Source organism: Cyprinus carpio, chromosome B25, assembly GCF_018340385.1.
Source record: "Cyprinus carpio isolate SPL01 chromosome B25, ASM1834038v1, whole genome shotgun sequence".
Taxonomy (NCBI): domain Eukaryota; kingdom Metazoa; phylum Chordata; class Actinopteri; order Cypriniformes; family Cyprinidae; genus Cyprinus; species Cyprinus carpio.
Window position 1 is genome coordinate 23,092,891 of NC_056621.1, and position 12,857 is coordinate 23,105,747.

Genomic DNA, 12,857 nt, shown 5'->3' on the forward strand with positions numbered 1-12,857 from the left:
CACACATGCATAACCACCTGACTATACAGGGGGCTATCGTTGCTATGGTTACCGAAGCACAGGAAATGTGACCTTTGTCTTAGTTAATCTGCTTACAGCTGCAAAAAAATAAAAAATGTTAACGTTTGTAAGAGCAACACCTCTAAACAGCAAAGCAAATCTATCTCTATTTCCCAACAAAATGGACAAACTCCTTCTGCTCTCTCGGACAAATAAGGATTTCTTACACTCTGCTGCTCTGTGTTTCATGGAAACTTGGCTGAATGACGCCATACCGGACAGCGCACTCCATCTGCCGGTCTTTCAGCTGTTGAGAGCAGACCGCGAAGCAGAATCAACGGGGAAATCATGCGGTGGTGAGACGTGCTTTTACATCAATGAATGGTGGTGTACAGATGTAACAGTGTTAAAGAAGATGTGCATTTCAGATCTAGAAGTGGTGTTTGTCAACTGCAAGCCGTTCTATTTGCCACGGGAGTTTCACTCGTTCATTCTGGTGAGTGTTTACATTCCTCCGCAAGCGCACGTGAGCCTGGCTTTACAGAAACTCGCTGATCAGATCACAGAGACAGAACAACAACACCCGGACTCCATTTTAATCATTCACAGGGACTTTAATAAAGCCAATCTCTCTCGTGAACTGCCAAAATACAGACAGCACATCACTTGTCCCACCAGAGATAGTAATATATTGGATCACTGTTACACCACAATAAAGGATGCATATCACTCTTTTACACAATAATGCTTTTTTGAATAATGTACCATAAGCATAGCTTTATTCATGGTGTATAGTAAGGGATTCCAATCACCTTCGAGTGGTAACAAAACGAGCCAATGGTACACAATGTACCTTGGTCTGCGGGATTTGCATCGCGAGCTCCGACCCACTGTGTGGGTATATAAGGAGCAGTGCAAGCAACTCGCATTCAAGCTTTTGCTTCGGAGCCGAGCACATCGCTTGCTGCTTTCACTGGAGTGTTTACAAGCAAGTTCGTCTGGGTTTCCTGCAGTCAGCTCCCGCGTTCCCTTGAGCGCTTCAGCACCACTGAAAGAGCTTTTTCCTCTCTCTAAAAGAGTAAACGGGTTGAATTTGCGTCTTTTTAACCCTCTGGAGTCTAAGGGTATTTTGGGGGCCTGGAGAAGTTTTGTCATGCCCTGACATTTGTGCTTTTTTCAGTTTCTTATAAATATCTAAATGGCTAAAGTCTAATCTCACTGTAATCAGCACAAACTGGGCTATAATAATATGTGAGCAGCATGTATGTACATGATTGTGTTTTTGAGAAAAAAATTGTTATGCGTGGTTAGTGAAAAACTAAAAATGTTAAATCACTTGAATAAGGCATTAAAACACATACAGAAAATTGGTTCCCAGGAATTTTGAGAACTGGAGCTTGTAGACTAGATTTTTTTTTCCTAAATGATGTGAAAATCATCTTGTTTACTCACTTACAGAAAACAATATATTGATTTAAATTTTCTAAGACACTTTTTGTTGGTAAAAGTCATATGCGAGTAGGCGTCAACTATCATGAATTCACACTTGAGAAGACAAAGGCCTGCATAATGAGCTGCATAATGAGCCATTCAGTCAGCTGTGTCACTGAGAGGGATGAGAAAGAAAGAATGTGAGGACAAAATAAATGTATATAATTTTATGTTTGTAGTTTATTTAGAATATATTTAATTATCCCACAACATAATTTAATATTCACTTGTGAGTGCAGATAAACAGTTTATTAGGAACAATCAAAGCTGACTTTCAAACTGAATTTTTTGCATCATTACTCCAGTCACACAATCCTTCAGAAATCCTTTTAACAATCTTATTTTCTACAAAAAAAAAAAACATTTATTGTTATTATTATCATTATTATTATTATTATTATTATTATTATTATTATTATTAATGTTGAAAAGAGCTGAGAATATTTTTTTAAGGTTTTTTAGGGGGGATAAATTGAAAGAACAGCAATGATTGTTACATTTGTTACAGTTACATTTATTGTTACATTTATATTATTTACATCAAGCTTTTGAATGGTATAGTAGTGTATATTGTTATTGAAACTTCATAATATTTCACTTGATTTTACATTTAGTCAGGAATTATAGTTTGGAAAAAGTCTTTGGAAAAAGTCTAACTAGTAAAATGTTTACACGTTATGTGAAAACTAATACAAGTATATAAATAAATAAAAAGAGACTTACTCATGTTTATGATCTCTGCTGAATAAAGTGCTTCATTCTTTTTTCTGAGGAAATCCAAATCTCAAATCCTCAACCACATCACATCTTTTTGGGGTGAATTGTGTCTTATTCCTCTCATCGTGAAGCAAACAGTAAAATAAAAAAAACTTGAAGAACAATCTCGCTGCGTTGTCTTCTGTTGTGTGGGCGTATTCAAAAGCCACGCGCTTCAGTGAAACATTTGAATCTCAAAAGCGCGTTCAGCGCGGGGGCGTGGTCGCATTAGAAGATAATGAAGGGAGACGTGAAAAACGGACATTGCGTTGTTTTCATATGGATTACTTTATCACAGAATATTTGTTTTCAGCAGCACTTGTTTAGTTTAAAAGTAGACATGTGAGGCTTTCTATAGATATCTCTCTCATGTCTCTTCGTTGAGTATTCACTGAGTTACAGTTCATTTTAATGACACATTTGTAACTGAAGATCAGCGCAGACAAAGGCTGCAGACAGCACTCCTTGTTTGTTATCTTTATTTTATAAGTGCATAAAGTTTTGTTGTTATTATGTCTGTATACAAAAAAAAAGTAGACCCTTTACAGATTCGATTGATGTATTGCTCTTATCTGTACGATCAAAACTGAAAGTGTAATTTAAGTTAATTTCGGGGTTATCAGAGAGAAAATACCCCAAAACGCGTATACGCGTTAATCGACTCCAGAGGGTTAAAGATGTCATTTCGCCCGTGTTTGCTTCCGGATGGGGTCGATATATCGCTCCTCGTGATGGCCAAGATCGCTGTGTCACGTGTCTGGGCTTTCAGCACGCTGAGACTGCGTTTGTGGATGACTCATGTTCTCATTGCGGGGACATGACCATCTCGGGGTTAAGATCGAGACTCGAATATCTGAAAAGGTATAGAGTCCCCTCTGCCACACCCCGTTCTAGCTCCTCTTCTCGTAAGAGGGCTACTTCGACTGGTGGCCAGGATGATTCGGGAAATGAGGATTCGGCTGCGTTGCCTCCCTCGGGAGTGCCAGCGTTGCCCGAGTCCGATCCCGAGCTGACAGCCGTGCTTTCCCAGGCAGCTAAGAGCATCTGGCTTGAGTGGAATCCTCCACCCTGTCCCGAATGCTCGAGGCTGGATGATTGGTTCCTGGGGGCTGCTCATGCTGATCGCCAGCACCCCCCGCTGGTTCCTTTCTTTCCGGAAGTGCACCAGAAAGTGAACAGTTCATGGAAGGCACCTTTAACTGCCCGAAACCGTTCTGGTGCTTCCTCTGCCTTCACTGCCCTCGATAGCGGAGCGTCCAAGGTGTATGCTGGGATTCCCCCAGTGGAGCGTTCTGTTGTGATGCAATTGTGTCCTCAGAGCACCTCCGCATGGCGTAGTGGTCCCAAGCTTCCCTCCAAGGCCTGTAAGTTCTCATCCACGCTTGTGGCCAAGGCTTACAGAGCTGTGGGTCAGGCTGCTTTTGCCTTGCACGCCATGGCCACCCTGCAGGTCTACCAGGCCAAGGTGCTCAAAGAGATGCATGGGGGCAGTGCTAACCCAGAGATTTTGCAGGAGGCGCGCACTGCTACCGACCTTGCTCTCCGGGCGACGAAGGTAACTGCGTGCTCCCTGGGTCAGGTGATGTCCACTTTGGTGGTCCAGGAGCACCATCTATGGCTAAACCTGGCAGACATGAGGGAGTCTGATCGGACTCAGCTCCTCAACTCCCTGGTCTCCCAGGCTGGCCTCTTGGCGACGCGGTGGAGAATTTTGCCCAGCAGTTCTCTGCCGCCCAGAAGCAGTCTGAGGCCATTAAACACATCCTGCCCCGGCAGCCCGTTGCTGCCTCCACACAGCCGCAGCCACCTCATCCTGCTCGTCATCGAGGGCGCCCCCCTGTGGTCTCCTCTACTCCCGCTCGGCCACAGCAGCAGCCTTCACCCCGGCCACAGCGAGGAGATGGCCGCAGAAAGGCAGCGCAGCCTTCCTGAGACAGGCGACCCAGAGTTGGGGATATCAGCTCATCAGGAGATGGTAGCAGGACCACTCCTTCCCCCGGAGGAGGGCTGGGGGGGAATCCTTTGTTATCTTTCTCTTTTTGTTCCGCCACTCACCCAATCCTTCATTAAACGAGCTGTTTCCTCTACCTCTGGGTCCCAAGAGGCCACGGACGTGCATCCTCGCCGCTCTCGTTCCCCTTTTCCCTTGCCAGTTTCTACGCAGAGCCGACTCGAGAATGCATTGCCTTCTTATGCCCTCTTTGCCACTTGGAATCAGACGAGTGCTTGCACTCCGCCCGCGCTAAGGGACGCTATGCCTCCCATGCCGAGGCTGTCTGTTCCGCCTCGCCCCACTGTGGGTACGCCTGTAGTTCCCTTGACCCTGCTGGATCGGTTTCTGGGAACCTGGCTAGAGCTCCCCAGGATGTCCTGCTGGCTCATCCGAAAGATCAGGCTCGGCTACGCGATTCAGTTCGCCCGGCATCCCCCCAGGTTTCGGGCTGTTCGCGCGACCATGTTGCGCAAGGATGCTCCTGTCATGCGTGCGGAGGTCGCGACCCTGCTGGCAAAGGGTGCGATAGAGCCAGTCCCTCAAGCCGACATGAAGTCCGGCTTTTACAGCCCCTATTTCATAGTACCCAAGAAAACAGGTGGGCTACGGCCAATTCTGGACTTGCGTGCCTTGAACCGAGCTCTTCCCAGACTTCCGTTCAAGATGCTAACACCCAAGTGCATTTTCGAATGCATTCGTCCATTGGATTGGTTTGCAGCAATACACCTGAAGGGCGTGTACTTTCATGTCTCCATTCTTCCTCGACACAGACCTTTTCTTCAGTTTGCTTTCGAGGGGCAGGCATACCAGTACAAGGTTCTGCCATTCGGGTTGGCCCTGTCTCCCCGTGTCTTTACAAAGGTCACGGAGAGAGCCCTGGCTCCTCTTGGGGAACAAGGTGTCCGTATCCTCAACTACCTCGATGACTGGCTGATTCTAGCTCACTCTCGAGCACGATTGGGCGAGCACAGGGATCTGGTGCTCAGACACCTCACCCGTCTGGGTCTTCGGATCAACTGGGAAAAGAGCAAACTCTCCCCTGTGCAGAGGATCTCTTTTCTCGGTATGGAAATAGACTCGGTCGCCATGTTCGCGCAGCTTACGAGCGAACGCGCACAGTCACTGCTGAATGACACTGCCTGAGTCAATTCGAGGGCAAGAGGGCGGTTCCACTGAAACTGTTTCAGAGGCTCCTGGGGCGTATGGCGTCTGCAGCGGCAGTAATACTGCTCGGGTTGCTCCATATGAGACCGCTTCAGCACTGGCTTCATGACCGAGTCCCGAGATGGGCATGGCAACAGGGCACGCTCCGAGTGTGACTGTCACTCCGGCCTGCCTCCAAACCTTCACCCCGTGGTTGGACCTCTCATTTCTACGGGCTGGCGTTCCCCTAGAACCAGTGTCCAGACATGTTGTTGTGTCAACAGATGCCTCTGCCACGGCCTGGGGTGCAATGTGCAATGGGCATGCTGCGTCAGGTTCCTGGACAGGACCCCGACTTCAATGGCATGTCAATTGCCTCGAGTTGCTAGCAGTACGGCTTGCTCTGCACCACCTCAGGGCCCTGCTGAAGGACAATCACTTTCTGGTCCGTACGGACAACACTGCGACCGTAGCGTACATCAACCGTCAGGTCGGTCTACGCTCCCGCCACATGTCGCAACTCGCCCGCCATCTCCTCTTGTGGAGTCAGAAGCATCTGAGGTCCCTTCGTGCCATTCACATTCTGGGCAGGCTCAATCATGCAGCCGACAAGCTTTCACGTCAGCAGTCTCGCCCCGGGGAATGGAGACTCCACCCCCAGTCAGTTCAGCTAATTTGGGAACACTTCGGAGACACTCAGGTAGACTGTTTGGCTCTCCAGAAAATTCCCACTGCCAGTTGTTTTACTCCCTGACCGAGGGCACCCTTGGCACGGACGCTCTGGCGCACAGCTGGCCGCTGGGCCTGCGCAAGTAGGCGTTTCCCCCAGTGAGCCTTCTTGCACAGACGTTGTGCAAGATCAGGGAGGACGAGGAGTAGGTCCTCATGGTTGCGCCGTTTTGGCCCGGCCGGACCTGGTTCCCCGAACTTGTTCTCCTCGCGACAGCCCCTCCCTGGAAAATTCCTCTGAGGAAAGACCTCCTTTCTGAGAGACGGGGCACCCTCTGGCACCCGCGTCCCGATCTTTGGAACCTACATGTGTGGGTTTTGGACGGGTCACGGAAGGTTAAGTACCTTGCCACCTAAGGTGGTAGCTACCATCACCTCAGTTAGAGCCTTGTTTACTAGACACGCCTATGCTCTGAAGTGGAACCTCTTCAGGAAGGGTTGGAACGAAGGCTGTCTCCTTCCACCCTGAAGGTCTACGTGGCCGCCATTTCGGCTCTCACCATGACCCTGTTGATGGGAAGCATGATCTGATCATCAGGTTCCTGAGAGGGGCCAGGAGGCTCAATCCGCCTCGCCGTCATCAAGTTCCCTCTTGGAACCTCGCAGTTGTTCTATCGGCACTGCAGAGGGCTCCCTTCGAACCCTTGCTCTCAGTAGAGCTAAAGTTTTTGTCATTGAAGACTGCACTCTTGACGGCTTTGGCTTTGGTTAAGAGGGTCGGGGACCTGCAGGCATTTTCAGTTGACGAAGCGTGACTGGAATTCGGGCCAGCAAACTCTCACGTTATCTTGAGACCTCGGCCTGGATACATGCCCAAAGTTCCCACCACTCCTTTTAGAGATCAGGTGGTGAATTTGCAAGCGCTGCCCCCGGAGGAGGCAGACCCAGCCTTGGCGCTGCTCTGTCCAGTAGGTGCACTCCGCACTTACGTAGACAGAACTCAGTGCTTCAGGACCTCAGACCAGCAGAAGGGAAAGGCTGTCTCCAAGCAGAGGTTATTCCACTGGGTAGTGGATGCTATTGTCCTGGCTTATCAGGCTCAAGACCTGCCATGCCCCCTAGGGGTGAGAGCTCACTCAACTAGGAGTGTAGCCTCCTCCTGGGCGCTGGCGCATGGCGCCTCACTAACAGACATCTGTAGAGCTGCGAGATGGGCGACACCTAACACGTTTGCGAGATTTTATAATCTCGGTGTAGAGCCCATGTCCTTCCAAGGACCTGCTCAGTGTCAATCCGCTTGCTGCGCCATTCCACTCCACGGATTGGATATGTGCGCTATTTCCCTCAGGTGAGTTCCTCAGTTCAGAACCCTGGGTTCCTCCAGCACTGTTGATGTCCAGCACTTGCGTGCATGCCCTTTCGGTCAGCCCTGTGTGGGACTAGGTGCCTCCATGTGTTGTGATTCCCCTTTCTGGGCAATCCAATGTGTGTATCTCCACAGTAAGTCTCTTCGTAGCATGTGTCTTTCCCTTGGCAAGCACCTTGCCAGCTCTGTCGTTGAAACTTCCACCCTGCGGGCTGGGTACCTCAGAATTCATGTGTATCACCACCTCTCGGTTGATACCGGCCTTGTAAGTCCTCCTATGAGCAGGCAGCCTGCTAGTATATGTCCAGCTGGAATATGCTACCCAGTGTATTCTGTGTCAGGCATAGGCCCTCACTCGTGCTGGCCTCACGAAAGGGTGCTATCACTCACACGGGTCACTGGAAGACAGCCATGTGGCGTTTTGTAAGGGACCCCATTCGTCAGTCTCTTTCTGACGTAATGTAGAACGTGACTGACTGAAAGGGAACGTTTAGGTTACGTATGTAACCCTCATTCCCTGAAGGAGGGAACAGAGACGTTACGTCCCTTTGCCACATCGCTGTTCCACTGAACGGCCGGGTCACTGGGCTAGGCTCCTCAGCGAAGACTTCAATGCGAGTTGCTTGCGCTGCTCCTTATATACCCACACAGCGGGGCGGAGCTCGCGATGCAAATCCCGCAGACCAAGGTACATTGTGTACCATTGGCTCATTTTGTTACCACTCGAAGGTGATTGGGCTCTCGGGCGAGACCCCATTCGTCAGTCTCTTTCTGACGTAACGTCTCCGTTCCCTCCTTCAGGGAACGAGGGTTACATACGTAACCTAGACGTTCCACGAGCAGCTTTGGGACGTTCTGATCACTGTTTGGTTCATCTTATACCAACCTACAGGCAGAAACTAAAATCAGCTAAACCTGTATTAAGGACTGTAAAAAGATGGACTAATGATGCAGAGCAGGATTTACAATCTTGTTTTGACCTCACTGATTGGAATGTTTTTGAAGCTGCTACCACCAATGTGGACGAAGTCACAGAGACTGTAACATCAGTTACTGTGAGGATATGTGTATTCCTATCAGAACTCAACTAATTTACAACAATGACAAACCGTGGTTTACTCAAAACTCTGACAGTTCCGTCAGGCCAAAGAAGATGCTTACAGGAAGGGGGACAATGTCTTGTATAAACAGGCTAAATACACACTGGAAAAGGAGATCAAAGTGGCAAAGAGGAATTATTCTGGAAAAATAAGGACTCAGTTCACTTTCAACGACTCAGCATCAGTGTGGAAAATTCTGAAAGAGATCACCAACTACAAGACACCATCCCCCAGCACTGTGGAGAATCAACGACTGGCAGATGATCTGAACAAGTTTTACTGCAGGTTTGAAAGAAGAACACCCATCACCTGCCCTGAACGCCTCTCCACACCACTGTTCGCACCATTCACAACTCCTGCAACCCACCCTGAACACCTCTCCAAACAACCGTTCACACCATTCACAACTCTTGCAACCTCTTGCACCTCCTGCATCCCCTATCCCCCACACCTGCAATACAGATAAGCGAGGATGCGGTGCGCCAGGTCTTCCGGAAACAGAAAAGGAAAAAAAGCACCAGGTCCAGATTGTGTTACACCAGCCTGTCTGAAATCCTGTGCTGACCAGCTGGCCCCCATCTTCACACAGATCTTCAACAGATCACTGGTGCTGTGTGAATACCCTTCATGCTTCAAACGCTCCACCATCATCCCCATCCAAAGAAATCCAAAATTACAGGACTAAATGACTATAGGCCTGTGGCTTTAACGTTTGTGGTCATGAAGTCGTTTGAAAAACTGGTGCTGGTGTATCAGATCTGATTCTGTACATAAGGGATTTCACTCTGGAGACAGCGGGCCAGCTTTGAAGCAGTTCTATTTATTGATCTGAAACACATGGGACACTTGATAAGAGAAACATCCGTTGCGCTAACTTCAATGACTGGAAGAAGAGAAGGGGAAAATGTGCGTCTTGCCTCGCCAGCATCCATTCACAGTCTGAGGCTGACGTGTTACAATAATTTATTTTTAATATTGTGTAATACATTTAAACAAGAAATAAGGAAATTAAAATAAATTCCTGTTTATATATCACTCAGTGTTAATTGTTGTCTCTATATGTATTATAAACAATGAATATATAAAATTAATGTTTGACATGAACCAACATACAAAAATTCTCACAAAACATCATACATGTTCACAATAACATTATAGAAAATGTGAGATCAGTGCATAATCCAAATGCTAAGCAATTCAATGCATTACAGAATAAGGGAAAGAGAAAATAGTATTGATAATTAACAAAACACTCAAAATTAGTCCTTAACATTATGAACCTAATTACACAAATTCTGACATGCGTCAGACAAAAGTCACAAAAACTCACATAAGATAACTAATACACAAAAATACATTTGTGTACTTGACTCAGAACACATTCCATTTTATATTTAATGAATTTTGTCCAAATTCGTACTTTCAAACGTACCAATAATGACTGGGAGAAGAGAAGGAAAATGTGTGTCTTGCCTCGCCAGCTTCCATTCGCGGTCTGAGGCTAACGTAACTCACACACTTCCCAAAAGCATAGCACGCAACACAGATAAGCCTCCCATCTGAACAACAACACCATAATTAATAGTTCCTACTCACATTAGCATTGCATGAGCCATGTAGGAATGTAAATATTTTGGAGAAATTAAATGACTTCAACTCCACAGAAAAATAGTTTTGGGAAGTTCATCATTAAAAAATAAAATACAATTATATTTTCACTCTTCCCAACAGGCTACATTCACCCCCCTGAACTTCACAAAACTAGACAAAAACTAGTGATCCAACGACACTGGGGATGTGATTACACTCTGACAAAAATAACAGAATCTGTACGCAACATATAAGTTTCCCAACTTACTGAAGAGCAACAAAAGAAAGTTTGGCCAGACTTTTCAAGTGCCTGCCCGCAAAAGAAGTGCCGTATACACTACTACAAAAAAACTCTTGAATGATCACCACAAGTATTGTACCCCAAATGCATAATGCTGACAGGGAATTTTTATACCACACTTAAGAAGCTTTTGACCCGTAGAAGGCTGAGTGAAGGGCTATGTAGGAGGGTTTTTCTTGGAATCAGTTTTTTTGAATCAGTCTATTAAACTTGTTTCACTAATCTGCAAGCCCTGGTTATGACTGGGTGAGCAGTTTCAGTTAAAGGCTGAACAATCTTTCAAGAGACTCCATCAGGTGGCATGGACTCTTCCATGTCAAGCTCAACTTCCTCCACATCCATGGTAGAAAGGTCAGACTCAGAGTTCTGAATGGTTTTCCCGATTCTCACATCCTTGAACTGATCCATCAGAGACATGCTCTAGTCCTGTTTTAGAACTGGGATCTCTGGTTTCCTCTTCCACTGATGTTTAATGGACAATAGTGTGGGGAATGAGCTGACCCCAACAATTTCATTACTAGCATCCTCTGATTCATTTAAGGTAGTGTCAACCATGGACTCATCAGTCTCACAGTCCAACAGGGAGTCATCGAAGGCGGGTTCTACACAGTCCTCCCTCTCATCAACAGGTAAGAAGTTGGCTCGTAAGAGCAAGTTCCTGTGAACCACCTTCTCCTGATTGGTTCAAATGTTCCTCACATGGTAGGTATGACATCTCGTATCCACAGATACCAACAACATGCAAAGTTGAGTCCCATTTGTTGGCTAGCTTGCGTCACCTACGCTCTCCTTTGTTTTGGCAAGCAACACATAATCCTCCTGACTCGATGTCTCTGCCTTTGACATCTTTGTTGTAATGTTCCGTTTGCTGTTGTTGACTTGCAGTGTGTTGGCCTGAGCAAGTAACATAGCTTCTTTGAGATCGTCCTTCATTTTTTTTAGATACTGGTCATAGTCTGTGACACTGTTATATCCCGATCCATGCTCTGGAACATCAAATCAAACAGGCAATCTGGGGATCCAACCGTACATGAGAAAAAATGTTTCAAAGGCCAGTTGACTCATGGGCAGTACAATTGTAAGCGAACGTCAAAGTTTGCAGCATTTGCGGCCCGGCTTATTTGGCTCTCGGAGGCAATGCCCTGATCATATTACCCCAGGTGCGATTGAACCTCTCGACTTGGCCATTGCCTATCGGTGATATGCCGTGGTTCGCGACTTCTGTACGCCAGCAATCTGTAAAAGTTCCTTGATCAACCTGCTTTCAAAGTTCGCTCCCTTGGTCTGAGTGGATTCTTTGTGGAAATCCATAGACACAAAAAAAAAAAACTTATCCCATAAGTGACGAGCGACTTGAGCTGTTGACTGGTTCTTGCACAGGAACGCATTCGCCATTTTCATGAAGTGGTCTGTTACCACTAATACATCAACACTCTTGACAGAAGAATCTTCAGCACACCAGAAATCTATGCACACTAATTCTAATGGGTTCATGGTTCGAATGCTTTCTAAAGGGGCTCTTCCCTCTGGGTTCAGGGGTTTTGCTGACAACACGCTGACAGTGTCTTACATACTCTCGGGTGTCACTCTCCAACCCAACCCATGAAAATCTCTGTCTAGCCCAGACAAAGTTGTTCTTCCTGGCCTTGATGGCCTACTTCATTGTGGATGCCACACAGGACTACTCTGAACCAGCGAATCAGGGACTGTGAACTGGTAACGTGGTAAACTTAGTCACTGGATCCTTGCAAATGCAGTACAGTATACCATCCAAACAGCTTTAGTCTGTCCCATTGCTTCAGCAGTCTCAGAGCCTTGTAAGGATCTCCTAGGCTCTGTCTCTCGCGAGACTTTCTCTTACCTCGGCAACAACATATAAGATGACTCTTTAAAGAACATGGTCACCTTCCTTGCTTTTCTTGAAGCTCCTTCATTTAGTAACAGGTAAGGGGTTCTGACCAACTGGTAATGTATGTTGTGGGTTTCTTTGGCAAGCCACGATATAACTCTATTCTGTGCCTCCCACTTCCCACTGTGCATGAGCTTCCAAGACAGCCGAACCTGATTGTAAGGACAAGAAACACTGCTCCCAAAGGATGTCCAACAGACTGGCTGTTTGCACTAAGAATAAAGGAACTCTGAAACAGCCTTCCTCTCTGTTCAGACTGTTCGAGCAGGTGGGTGTAGGGCTCCGGCCACTAGTCTCTTGACTCACACGGCTGGGGTCAAATCGGCCGACTACATTTGTGGCACCAGTAGATAGTTGATTGTCGAAAGTAAATGGGGCCCACTTAGCAACCCACCTCTGTTCGCCACGGGTCCAGTTTCATTTTTGTTAAGATTAAATTCAATGGTTATGTCCGTCCAGACCCTAAAATGATGGTCCCTTTAGCAAATGACTTAATTTATCACAGACGACCATTTCAATGCCAAGAAAAACCCGAGACG